The 12943-nt window shown below is 41.8% G+C and overlaps 1 protein-coding gene and 1 pseudogene across 2 annotated transcripts in view; both read left to right on the top strand.

The window, feature by feature from the left end:
* LOC126161409 (androgen-induced gene 1 protein-like) overlaps positions 1-12943 on the top strand; it is a 244359-nt gene that overhangs the window by 47400 nt on the left and 184016 nt on the right. The gene's annotated exons all lie outside the window — the stretch shown is intronic.
* On the top strand, positions 9899-10016 carry LOC126163207 (5S ribosomal RNA; annotated as a pseudogene).

Genomic DNA, 12943 nt, shown 5'->3' with positions numbered 1-12943 from the left:
AAGTAAAATGACACCAAAATTAAGTGTGTTTAAAAAACATTGGTTTCATGGTAACAGATTTTTGAAGAAAGAGGAGCATTGTGTTCAACATACGGCGTATGAAGTTAGACAACGACACACAGCCCAACTCGTCAGTATCTAGAGAAACACCCATTAGTGCTTCGAAGATTAAAATAAAATGTTGTCAAACACAATTTTCTGGAATATAAAGTGATTTAAAAGGTACGTTAGGTTATATCTGACATATTTAAACATCCTAATAAAGGTGTTAGGTAAATGTGTGTGTTGTAAAGTATGTGGAGGGCCAGTTAGCTAACACGAAGACAGTGAGGTATCAAATGGATTAGCCACGAAACTTATCATTGATTGTTCTAGTTGTAAATATACTCATTCCTTTTGGAATTCTGATAAGTGTAAAGAAGTTTTTAAAGTAAATACTAGGGGGTTTTATCGACTGAGAGCCAATTGCAAAGGACACGATGTGTGCTGTGTGCTGTAATGACCATGCCACGCCGAGCTTGTAGAAATAATAAGTGTACAGGATGTATTGGAGCTGCTGTGGAAACTGTTGTATGTGAGTCAATGAAAGATGCTGCCAACTAAGCTGTTAAAATAAATGATGGTATGAGTAACATACCAGCAGCTTTTGATGGCACTTGGCAGATGTAAGAATTCTGTTGCTACGGTGACCAGTGTGGATACTGGAAAGGTAACAGACTTCCAGAATGCAACAAAACATTTAAAAAAATGTAAATCAGGGAGTGAAGAACAACATATCTATGACGAAATTAATGAAGGAACAGGTGCAGCTACTGAAATTTTTAGTCGATCTATGAATGAATGGTGGTGTCTGTTACACTAAGTTCTTACGTGACAGGGACTCAAAAGCGTACAACAGCGTAGTAGCCGATAAGACTTATGGTGCTAAGACTATCACAACACTGGAATGTCTTCATGTCCAGAAGACGATGACAATAAGTTGAAGAAGTTGAAACAAAGTTTGAGAGACAAGAAAGTTTCCAATGGTAAAACCAAAAGAGGCAGGTTGACAAATAATGTTATTGATGAACGACAGCAATATTATGGGATGGCTATTAGAAATAGTACTGGTGATTTGTTGAAATTTCACCAGGCAATATGAGCTATCTCCTTCCACGGACTCAAAAAAATGGTTCGAATGGCTCTGAGCACTATGGGACTCAACTGCTGTGGTCATAAGTCCCCTAGAACTTATAACTGCTTAAACCTAACTAACCTAAGGACATCACACACATCCATGCCCGAGGCAGGATTCGAACCTGCGACCGTAGCGGTCGTGCGGTTCCAGACTGTAGCGCCTTTAACCGCTCGGCCACTCCGGCCGGCCACGGACTGTGAACAGATGAAAAACTAATACACCAACTTTGTCCTCCTAGACAAGATTAATAGTGCAATTACAGCAATGCCCAGTACTCACATAATCCGTACATTCACAAACATTCCACGTCCGCAGCAATCATGGATGTCATTAAATCTATTTACAGAGACCTGGCATATCCTGAATTATTGAAGAAGTGTGCATGGTCATACTCAAAATGAGAATGAATCTTTCAATAATCTCATATGGATTCGATTACAAAATCTTTGTTGTTGGAATGAAGACACAAAATTGGGGGGAGGGGGGGGGGGGGGAGGGCAGTGATGCTGTTATTGCTTTTAATGATGGCAACGTTGGTAGAGTGGAAGTGTAACAGGATATGGGAATGCAGTGCAATAGGCCACTAAGGATTAACGCAGAGAAGAGAAGAACAAGAACCTTTAAAAAAAGATAAAGATTATGGTTCACAGTATTGTGCAGGGTGCTTCTGAGTGGGCAAAACTAAAGCATATATAAAGTTAGTTTGTCTTTTGAAACTCTATAAACCGTATCCAAAAATTTACATTTTCTGTTGCATATTTCCCTGAATCTCAGAGCAGAGTATTCAAATTTTCAGGGAGTGTGTACTGTGCCACTTTCTATATATATATATATATATATATATATATATATATATATATATATATATTAATCCAGGATTGTTAATTACTTCTTCGTTCTAGTGGCGGCGCGCAAATAACGCATTCAGAACAACGCAGGCATATGCCACTAGTACGTGCATATGTCAACTGCTCTAAATCCAATTTTCTGTGCCCGTCAATAATATTGAAACACGTAGGAAATGGAGAAAAGCTGTTACTCGTCAGCGCTTGTATTACTTCTGATAGCAAATGTGAACTGACTAATCTTTGTTCCCATGGCACTTTAAAATGACATCCAAACACGATCTCTAATTCTGTCGTACAGTACTTTACTAAAGAAATCGATAATCCAATAACTGTTATAGGAATTATACAGGGTGGTCCACTGATAGTGACCGGGCCAAATATCTCAAGAAATTAGCATCAAACGAAAAAATAAGAACAACAAATCTGTTCGAGCGTGACGGGGGAAAACAGACGGCGCTATGGATGACCTCTAGATGGCGCTGCCATAGGTCAGATTGATAGAAACTGCATAGGTAACCAGTTAGTCGTACAGTGCGTGAATAAATAGGTATGTTTGATTTGGAACATTTACTTCGCTTTGTAATGGATGGGACTGTAATATTCTCACAAATGTAGGAACGCGCCCGATAGCATTGTGCGCAATTCATTACTTAAACTAGGCATAATAATGCCCTTTTCCAGTCACAATAATTATGCGGAAGACGTAATATTGTTGGAATGAAACGTTTAACAGTCTCAGAAGAGGTAGATATGGTATTTATTTATGGCTATTGTGATCAAAATTCCCAACAAGCTTGTGTTATGTATGCTGATCGTTATACTGAGAGACAGCATTCGAGTGTCCGGACCTTTCGTCGGATAGTTAATGTATTTAAAGAAACCGGAAGTGTTCAAAGAAGACGACGCAACCAAGAACCGCAACAAATGAAGATGCCCAAATAAGTGTTTGAGGCTAATCCACACATTAGTAGCAGACAAATTGAGCGGGAATCGGGAATTTCAAATACGTCGGTTTTGAGAATTCTACATCAATTTCACCCTTACCATATTTCTATGCACCAGAAATTGCATGGCGATGATTTTGAACATCGTGTTAATTTTTGCCACTGGGCATAAAGTAAATTACGAGACGATAACAGGTTTTTTTCAAGAGTTGTATTTAGTGACGAGGCGTCATTCACAAACAGATGTAACGTAAACCGGCATAATATGCACTATTGGACAGCGGAAAATACACAATGGCTGCGACAAGTGGAACACCAGCGAACCTGGCGGGTTAATGTACGGTGTGGAATTATGGGAGAACATCTAATTGGCCCTTATTTTATCTATCGCAATCTAAATGGTGCAATTCAAGCTGATTTCTTAATTAATGTTTTACCGATTCTACAACAAGATTTTTGACTTCATAACAGAATGGCGATGTACTTTCAACATGATGGATGTCCGGCACATAGCACGTGTGCAGTTGAAGCGGTATTCAGTGGAATATTTAACGACATGTAGATTGGTCGTAGAAGCATCATACCATGGCCTGCACGTTCACCAGACCTTTCATCTCCGGACTTCTTCCTTGGAGAAAATTGAAAAATATTTGTTATTGTGATCCACCGAGAACGCCTGAAAACATGCGTCAGCGCATTGTCAATGGATGTGCGACAATTACTGAAGGCAATCTACTCGCTCTTCGTTATGCGTATTGCCAAGTGCATTAAAGTTGGACATCACCTTGAGCATTTATTACATTAATGAGATTATTACGCTTGCTCACGCAGTAACAGCATTCGTTCCCATAGTTTATGATAAGGTCACAAAAGTAAATGTATCACATCGGAACAATAGAAATAAAGTTCAAACGTAACTACTTTTTGTTTTTTAATGTAAAAAACCAAATTTTTACCAACTGTTAATCCAAATGGGTGAGGCGCATTATAACTGTGAGAATATTACAGTGCCATCCATCACATTCCAAATTAAACATTCATATTTATTTACGTACTATACGAATATGTAATAAAAATGGGGATACCTATTTTAAAAAATGCTGTTTCTATCAATTTGACCTATGGCAGCGTCATCTGTTTTCCCCCGTACGCTCAAACAAATTTGTTCTCATTTTTTCGTTTGATGCTAATTTCGTGAGATATTTGGCCCAGTCACTATCAATGGACCGCCCTGTATGCTCGTAATATCACGCCTACTGTGATGTTATCAGTAAAAATATTTACCTTTCCATCTCTTCAAGACAGTTAATAGCTTCATGATGCGAGATAACTATAGCTAACGCTCGATATTTATCTCAAAACAAAGCTATCGGTCGGTAAGATGCTCTACAGCGCAGCGGGTCACATTACTATTAAAAATGCAATGTACATCAACACACACACTAAATGTTTACCGTAGCTACTGCTAAACGTACTTACAGTAAGTACCGATTTAATAAAATGTCTCCAATACTAAATGCCAACGTTTATTTTTACGAGAATTCCGATCGTAAAAATCAAAGCTACAATTTTACACAAACCAGCGATATAGCGATAGCTACCTCTGTGATAATATTAACTTCGATGATAACTGATCTCTCTCTGTTATTATCCCTTTTATTATCTTTACCTACCTAAAACCTTGAAATAAAACTTGTAACTATAAACGTTATTATTTTCTTTTGTATAACCCAAATGAAATGCTGATTGAAACCTTTTCTAACATTTACTGAACTGTTTTAATCGTAACTGAGTTAAAAGTTCGACGAACTACTTTTTTTTCATCTTTGACACTACTGAAATTTACTAATCTTGGCTTAGTCGCTTTTGAAAGCTTTGAAACTCAGAACAATCTTTTCCTTATTTACGCTAATGGTGTAAATCTACTTCAGTGGGGAGTGTCCTTTCCACTAAATTGAAACACGTAAGGCTGATTTCAGTTTGACCATTTCTTTATTTAATTCAATTAATTCATTTCAATACAACTTTTAAACTTTAGTGTGAACGAGTGGCACCAAAGCTAAACCCCACACAAATCGAAAACGAGGAAAGACATGACAATTAAAACACAAAGCCTACGTACCAGCAACATTTTTGTGATAAATTTAAAATCATAAGCAAGGTTCACTCTCTTCAGGTGCTGACTTTCGCGTTCCCACCAACAGTCCCTAATTTGTCACTCGCCACCCTGTCAAGCAATGGAATATCGTAGTTTTACATCAGTCGGTTCCGCTAGGATACAAACTTATCCTTACTATTTAAAGCGACTAATTTACGGGCAACAATAGCTCTGTTTTCTCAATGTAAACCGTGCAAATTCTTGTTCCTGGCTCTTATTAAACACCGATTGAGACTTTAACTCAACGGTACCCCAATCACTTATGATACGCCACTATCTCAGCAGTTCGTACTAAAACCGCAACAAACGCAACCTCTGAACACTCAATTACCTTAGAGTAGGCGTCTTACACCGACCACGAAATGATCGCAAACGCTCAATTACCTTAGAGCGTGCGTTCCTCTAAACACCACAAAATGCAACCACAACGACTTTTAAAGACTTGCGCACACGAGAAAAATCACTAATAGCACTACTATTCCAATTCTATGACTATAATTCTTATGAGCATAAAGCTTCTCCAAATATGGAACACAGCTTCCTCAAATCGAGCGTAAGTTTCCTCAGCAAGTTAGCCCGTCACCTTTGACCTCTGTGACCACGAATAAATTATATCTACGTCCTACCAGCGACAACTAACACATTCACCAAGTACGATGTCGTAGCTAAACCTTTTCAGAGCTTACGACCAGAACAATCTCAAATTAACTGAACTCAGTGTACCCTAAATTTCTCTTACGGAACAGCATAAACTCAACGCAGACAACTGCAGAACTCGTCTACGAAGACCGATCACACGAACTTAGTGATCCAAAATCCGAACAAACTCTAAATCTATAGCTCCACTCAAATTTATGTACCATATTTGCGGTCTCGACTAGATCCACGATCAATTGCCTTTCCCAAGGTGACCGTTACACGCGATGTATAACTAGAGCTTTTACAGAGCAGCTCTCGCGAAGAACTAGACTTTTTAACACCTAATAACCATAGGGGAACTTTGACAATCATGTCAAGATTCCATTGCTTTTAACAATCAACTATTTATTCATCTGCAGCCTTCGCTGCGACGAATAGTGGCCAGCTAAATCGGATGGCATCTCTGGCACGAACAATTGTTGGCTTCTGTTGGCGCCGCATGGAGACTCTTTGCCGCTACTTGCTCGACTGTCAAGCGTGAACGCTTGCTCGCTTTTCTACAACAGTTTGTCACACAAAGCCTTTAATAAAAGAACATTATTACATTAACAAGGATTCCTCAAGTATTAACAACTTTCCAGCCTCTAAATTACTACTTTGAAGCGACTAAGAATCCGTGATTGCACTGGAAAACTTTGGTCCCGTCACAAGTAGCAACATACATAACCTGAGTCTCTTGAAGTAAAAGAAACATGTAATCAAAATTATTTAGGGAAAAGTACTAAAATTACATAATTCGAAACGGGTAATTAAAGAAATTGTATTTCCGAAAGCAGTGGCTGCAATGCAGTGGTTGTAGTTGAATAGGCTCAGAACATACGATGTCCTGCAAAAGTTGTACGTTAGTTGCTTCAGTGGTTTCTGAAACACAGGGAAGCCAAACGACAAAGTTCAGCGTTGTCGAGATAGGGCGTTCCAACTCCCCTTAAATGACAGACGGATTTGAAGAGCGACAAAATTAAAGAGGCGTAGTTACAAACAGGGCAGATGCTGAGATAGCTTCACATGTTCTAAGCTTCACAGACTTTTAAACTCCATTGTTATCTGTGACAACACAGGCCAGGCATCAGCTGAGTCGGGAGGGATGGTCGGAGGTGTTCAATTTGACGCACTACCCTATGCGTCTGCTGGAGTGGTTTAATGAAAACAACGGCAAACTTAAATGTTACCCGGTAGGAGTACCCCTCCAAAACAGGAGAATTAACATCCTCAATTACCATCTGTGCTTTCGTGAAATAGCGCTAGCGACAGTTTTTCACACGGTGGTCCCAGCTTCGACTACCAATGGCGACGTCAGACCCCTCTGAGATTGACTTCTTAAGCAACAGAAACCAGTACGTTGTCCTCGATGGTGAGTGTTCGTCGGAGGTGAGGGTATCATCTGGAGTCCCCCAGGGAAGTGTGGTAGGTCCGCTGGTGTTTTCTATCTACATAAATGATCTTTTGGATAGGGTGGATAGCAATGTGCGGCTGTTTGCCGATGATGCTGTGGTGTACGGGAAGGTGTCGTCGTTGAGTGACTGTAGGAGGATACAAAATGACTTGGACAGGATTTGTGATTGGTGTAAAGAATGGCAGCTAACTCTAAATATAGATAAATGTAAATTAATGCAGATGAATAGGAAAAAGAATCCCGTAATGTTTGAATACTCCATTAGTAGTGTAGCGCTTGACACAGTCACGTCGATTAAATATTTGGGCGTAACATTGCAGAGCTATATGAAGTGGGACAAGCATTTAATAGCGGTTTTGGGGAAGGCGTATAGTTGTCTTCGGTTCATTGGTAGAATTTTGGGAAGATGTGGTTCATCTGTAAAGGGGACCGCTTGTAAAACACTAGTACGACATATTCTTGAGTACTGCTCGTGCGTTTGGGATCCCTATCGGGTCGGATTGAGGGAGGACATAGAAACAATTCAGAATCGGGCTGCTAGATTTGTTACTGGTAGGTTTGATCATCACGCGAGTGTTACGGAAATGCTTCAGGAACCCGGATGGGAGTCTCTGCAGGAAAGGAGGCGTTCTTTTCGTGAATCGCTACTGAGGAAATTTAGAGAACCAGCATTTGAGGCTGACTGCAGTACAATTTTACTGCCGCCAACTTACATTTCGCGGAAAGACCACAAAGATAAGATAAGACAGATTAGGGCTAGTACAGAGGCATATAGGCAGTCATTTTTCCCTCGTTCTGTTTGGGAGTGGAACAGGGAATAAAATGGAAATGTCGTGTGGCTAGGGCCTCCCGTCGGGTAGACCGTTCGCCTGGTGCAGGTCTTTCGATTTGACGCCACTTCGGCGACCTGCGCGTCGTTGGGGATGAAATGATGATGATTAGGACAACACAACACCCAGTCCCTGAGCGGAGAAAATCTCCGACCCAGCCAGGAATCGAACCCGGGCCCTTAGGATTGACAGTCTGTCACGCTGACCACTCAGCTACCGGGGCGGACAGTGGAACAGGGAGAGAAGATGCTAGTTGCGGTACGAGGTACCCTCCGCCACGCACCGTATGGTGGATTGCGGAGTATGTATATAGCTGTAGATATGAAACAAGGCCTTTTCAAATGACCGACGACGGGGAGACTGCTTGAATTAATGAGCGTCGTCTAGCTAAAGTACTCTCCAGTCTGGGAGACACAACACCTTATTAGCGCTGCGCTAGTCGGGGGCACTCGCTCCAATAGCTGCTCCGCCTGGGTTGTTCGATGCGGTCGCGCACTATCGTCCATAAAAAAAAAAGAAACTAAAAAGTCAGGGTCTAAGGCACACCTGTAATGGAAATCTGTGGTAAGGACTATGGGATCAAACTGCTGAGGTCATCGGTCCCTAGGACTTACGCTAAGGACAACACTCACACCCACGCCCGAGGGAAGACTCGAACCTCTGACCTCTGACAGGGGGACGGGGGGTGAAAGAGGGAGAGCAGCGCGAGCCGTGACAGGCGCCCTAGACCGCGCGGCTAACCCAAGCCACAAGGCACACCTGAAAAGTTTATGATTGGAAAGTAGTACAGTATCAAGCAACGATGAGCAGAGAATGTACCGTGTTATAAATATTTGAAGGTTAAATACGCACATGAAACATTAAGGCTTCGCATATCTTAATACCTGCGTTGGTAAGACGATCATATTTTACAATTTTCGTGAGTGCAATACGCGTGAGATTCCAGTGGCGGACAAATGTACACTCACTAGTCAAGTTGTTGTGGCACTGCACTTCTTCCCCAGATGCGTCTTTTGAGGTTTGCATTCGGCACTGGCTTCCTTTTCACGGATGACAGTGCACGGACGGATTGAATAGCGCAGGTGGATGAGCTCTTGGATATTCGGCGAATCAACTAACCTCCCCGTTCCCCTGACTTAAATCCCTTCGAGAACATGTGAGATGCATTGGGGGAAAGTATTGCATCACCAACCTCCAGCACCGACGGACGTCAAGTAGCTGTGAACCGCGTTGCTGGAGGAATGGAACACCTACCACAATAACTTCTTACCAGCCTTGTGCACGGCAGCACGTTGCAGAACATACACTACCGTCCTTGGTGATCGCCCACCATATTAAGAAACATGTCCCACCTTTAGTAATAACCGAATGTCCATCATAAATCGTAGTGACTTCAGTGTAACTTTTGACCATGAATAATTGTCATTATCGTTCGTCTCATTGCCTATTTCTTTTATCTACCTTCTGGACTACAGTTTAGCAGTTGTTTCTATTTGCGGCCCAAATTTCATCTAGCTAGGTCTGGTACCAACGTAAGTTTGGGTTGTTTGGGGGAAGAGACCAAACTGCGAGGTCATCAGTCTCATCGGATTAGGGAAGGATGGGGAAGGAAGTCGGCCGTGCCCTTTCAAAGGAACCATCCCAACATTTGCCTGGAGCGATTTAGGGAAATCACGGAAAACCTGAATCAGGATGGCCGGACGCGGGATTGAACCGTCGTCCTCCCGAATGCGAGTCCAGTGCCAACGTAAGTCATTTCTCCTTATTACAGTTGTTCAATCATATTAAATATATTATGGATGGGTATAGGCGGAAGCCGGGAATCTCCAGTGTCCTTGCCAGCGAAGAGGGCAACGGCCTTGCCGCAGCGCATACACCGGTTCCCGTCAGATCACCGAAGTTAAGCACTGTCGGGCGTGGCCGGCACTTGGATGGGTGACCATTAGGACCGCCATGCGCTGTTGCCATTTTTCGGGGCGCACTTAGCCGCGTGATGCTACTCGACCGAATAGTAGCGGCTCCGGTCAAAGAAAACCATAATAACGGCCAGGAGAGCGGTGTGCTGACCACACGCCCCTCCTATCCACATCTTCAGCTGAGGATGACACGGTGGTCGGATGGTCCCGATGGGCAACTTGTGGCCTGAAGACGGAGTGAGTGCTTGTCAGCGAAGAGGGCGATGGTAGCAACATCCATTGGCTCAATGCCTTTTCCACGGATTCACTGATAATTTAGTAATACTGTTTTAATCAGTCACTATACAGCTTCAGCATTTCGTCGTTTACTTGTTAACTAAATATCGTATCCCCGACAACATTCTGGGGATATCCTCGAGAAGACCTTCTCAATATCATAGATTGCCATTTGTAAAGGACGGGCAACGATCCTTTCGGTAACAGGCTTCACTGTAATTTCGAGACGTGCAGTAAACAAGAGTCGGTGTAAGCGACAGGTACAGGTAATTTATTAAATGTTTCCACGAGTTAGCTGCTCCTTAAACCAACCGGCTTGTCTGCTTCAACGCGCTGTGCACGCTTTGTCGTTTGCTTTAGTGACAGTGTTGAGACATTACTTCGGCTAACGCGCTGCATGCATAATCAGCTATTTGACATTCATTGCCGTATAAAGACGCCTCCCAACTGCTCTGTGCGTTAGGCTCTTAAACTGTGCACGTTCATGCTGCTGCTGCTGCTGCTTGGCTTCTAATGCCAGTCTTTCCACATTTGTTGAAGTCGAGCAAACAACTTTCACACAGTCATCAAAGTGAATGTATTTCTCATTTATATTTGATTTTCGTTACGGTCATAATTACCCAGCAAGATGGTGCAGTACTGGAGGGGTCGCCGCTTGCAGAGGGGCGCCAAATGGTCTCCAAGAGAAACAAGATTTTCCGGAAAATATATTATTAGAGCCGGCCGCGGTGACCGAGCGGTTCTAGGCGCTTCAGTCCGGAACCACGCGGCTGCTACGGTCGCAGGTTCGAATCTTGCCTCGGGCATGGATGTGTGTGATGTCCTTAGGTTAGTTAGATTTAAGTACTTGTAAGTCTAGGGGACTGATGACCTCAGATGTTTACCAGGATACAGGTTGGCTGGCAGCTTTTCGAGGAGCTCTTTGCGGTGTGGAGGAGTAGCCATGTATGTGAAAAACGGCATCCCATTTGAGTCAATTGATGTTTCAAAGTACTGCACTGAAAAGGTGTTTGAATGTTGTGCAGGTGTGGTTAAATTTAACGGTGCTAAACTTCTAACTGTTGTTATTTATAGATCCCCAGACTCTGATTTTACATTTTTGCTAAAGCTAGAGGAGGTTCTTGGTTCACTTTATAGGAACTACAAAAAGTTAGTTATATGTGGTGACTTCAATATTAATTGTATAAGTGATTGTGCAAGGAAGAGGATGCTGGTAGACCTCCTTAATTCATATAATCTTATGCAAACCGTATTCTTTCCAACAAGAGTGCAAGGGAACAGTATAACAACCATAGACAACATTTTTGTTCATTCCTCGTTACTAGAAGGGCATTCTGTTAGCAAAAAGGTGAATGGCCTTTCAGATCATGATGCACAAATTTTAACTCTAAAAGATTTTTGTGCTGCAACACGTGTTAAATATAGTCATCAGCTGTTTAGGAAAGCTGATCCAGTTGCTGTAGAGACCTTTGTAAACCTTATCAAGGAACAAGAGTGGCAAGATGTTTATAGCGCTGATACAGTAGACGATAAATATAATGCTTTTCTCAAGACTTTTCTCGTGCTCTTTGAAAGTTGCTTTCCGTTAGAATGTTCAAAACAGGGTACTAGCACAAACAGGCAGCCTGGGTGGCTGACTAGAGGGATAAGAATATCTTGTAGAACAAAGTGGCAATTATATCAAAACGTTAGAAATAGTCACAATCTAAATGCAGCAGCCCATTTACAAACAGTATTGTAAGGTGCTTTAAAAAGTTATTAGGAAGGCAAAAAGTATGTGGTATGCAGATAGAACAGCTAAGTCTCAGGATAAAATTAAAACCATATGGTCAGTCGTAAAGGAAGTGACTGGTCTCCAGAGACAGGTGGAGGATATAGAATCAGTGCGTAGTGGGAATGTCCGTGTTACTGATAAGTCGCATATATGTACAGTATTGAATAATCACTTTCTGAATATAGCAGGTGAACTAAATAGAAACCTAGTCCCAACAGGGAATCATATAGCGCTCTTAGAAAAAAGTGTTCCGAGACTGTTACCTGAAATGCTCCTCCATGATACTGACAAGAGGGAGATTGAGTTAATAATTAAATCACTAAAGACCAAGAACTCTCATGGATATGACGGGGTATCTAGCAGAATACTGAAGTATTGTTCTATGTATGTTAGCCCCGTACTTAGCCATATCTGTAACTTTTCCTTTAGCAGTGGTCGGTTTCCTGACCGATTAAAGTACTCTGTAGTGAAGCCACTTTTTTAAGAAGGGAGACAATGATAATGTTGACAGTTTTAGACCTATTTCTATGCCATCGGTGTTTGCTAAAGTTATCGAGAAGGTTGTATATACAAGGTTACTGGAGCATTTAAATTCACATAATTTGCTGTCAAATGTTCAGTTTGGTTTTAGAAATGGTTTAACAACTGAAAATGCTATATTCTCTTTTCTCTGTGAGGTTTTGGACGGATTAAATAAAAGGTTGCGAACGCTAGGTGTTTTCTTTGATTTAACGAAGGCTTTTGACTGTGTTGACCACAAAATATTACTGCAGAAGTTGGACCATTATGGAGTAAGGGGAGTAGCTTACAATTGGTTCGCCTCTTACTTTAAGAACAGAAAGCAGAAGGTAATTCTCCGCAATATTGAGAGTAGTAGTGATGTTCAGTCCCAATGGGGCACTGTTAAGTGGGGCGTTCCCCAAGGGTC

This window comes from Schistocerca cancellata, chromosome 2 (genome assembly GCF_023864275.1).
Source record: "Schistocerca cancellata isolate TAMUIC-IGC-003103 chromosome 2, iqSchCanc2.1, whole genome shotgun sequence".
Taxonomy (NCBI): Eukaryota; Metazoa; Arthropoda; class Insecta; order Orthoptera; family Acrididae; genus Schistocerca; species Schistocerca cancellata.
This window is presented reverse-complemented; position numbering and strand designations above follow the sequence as displayed.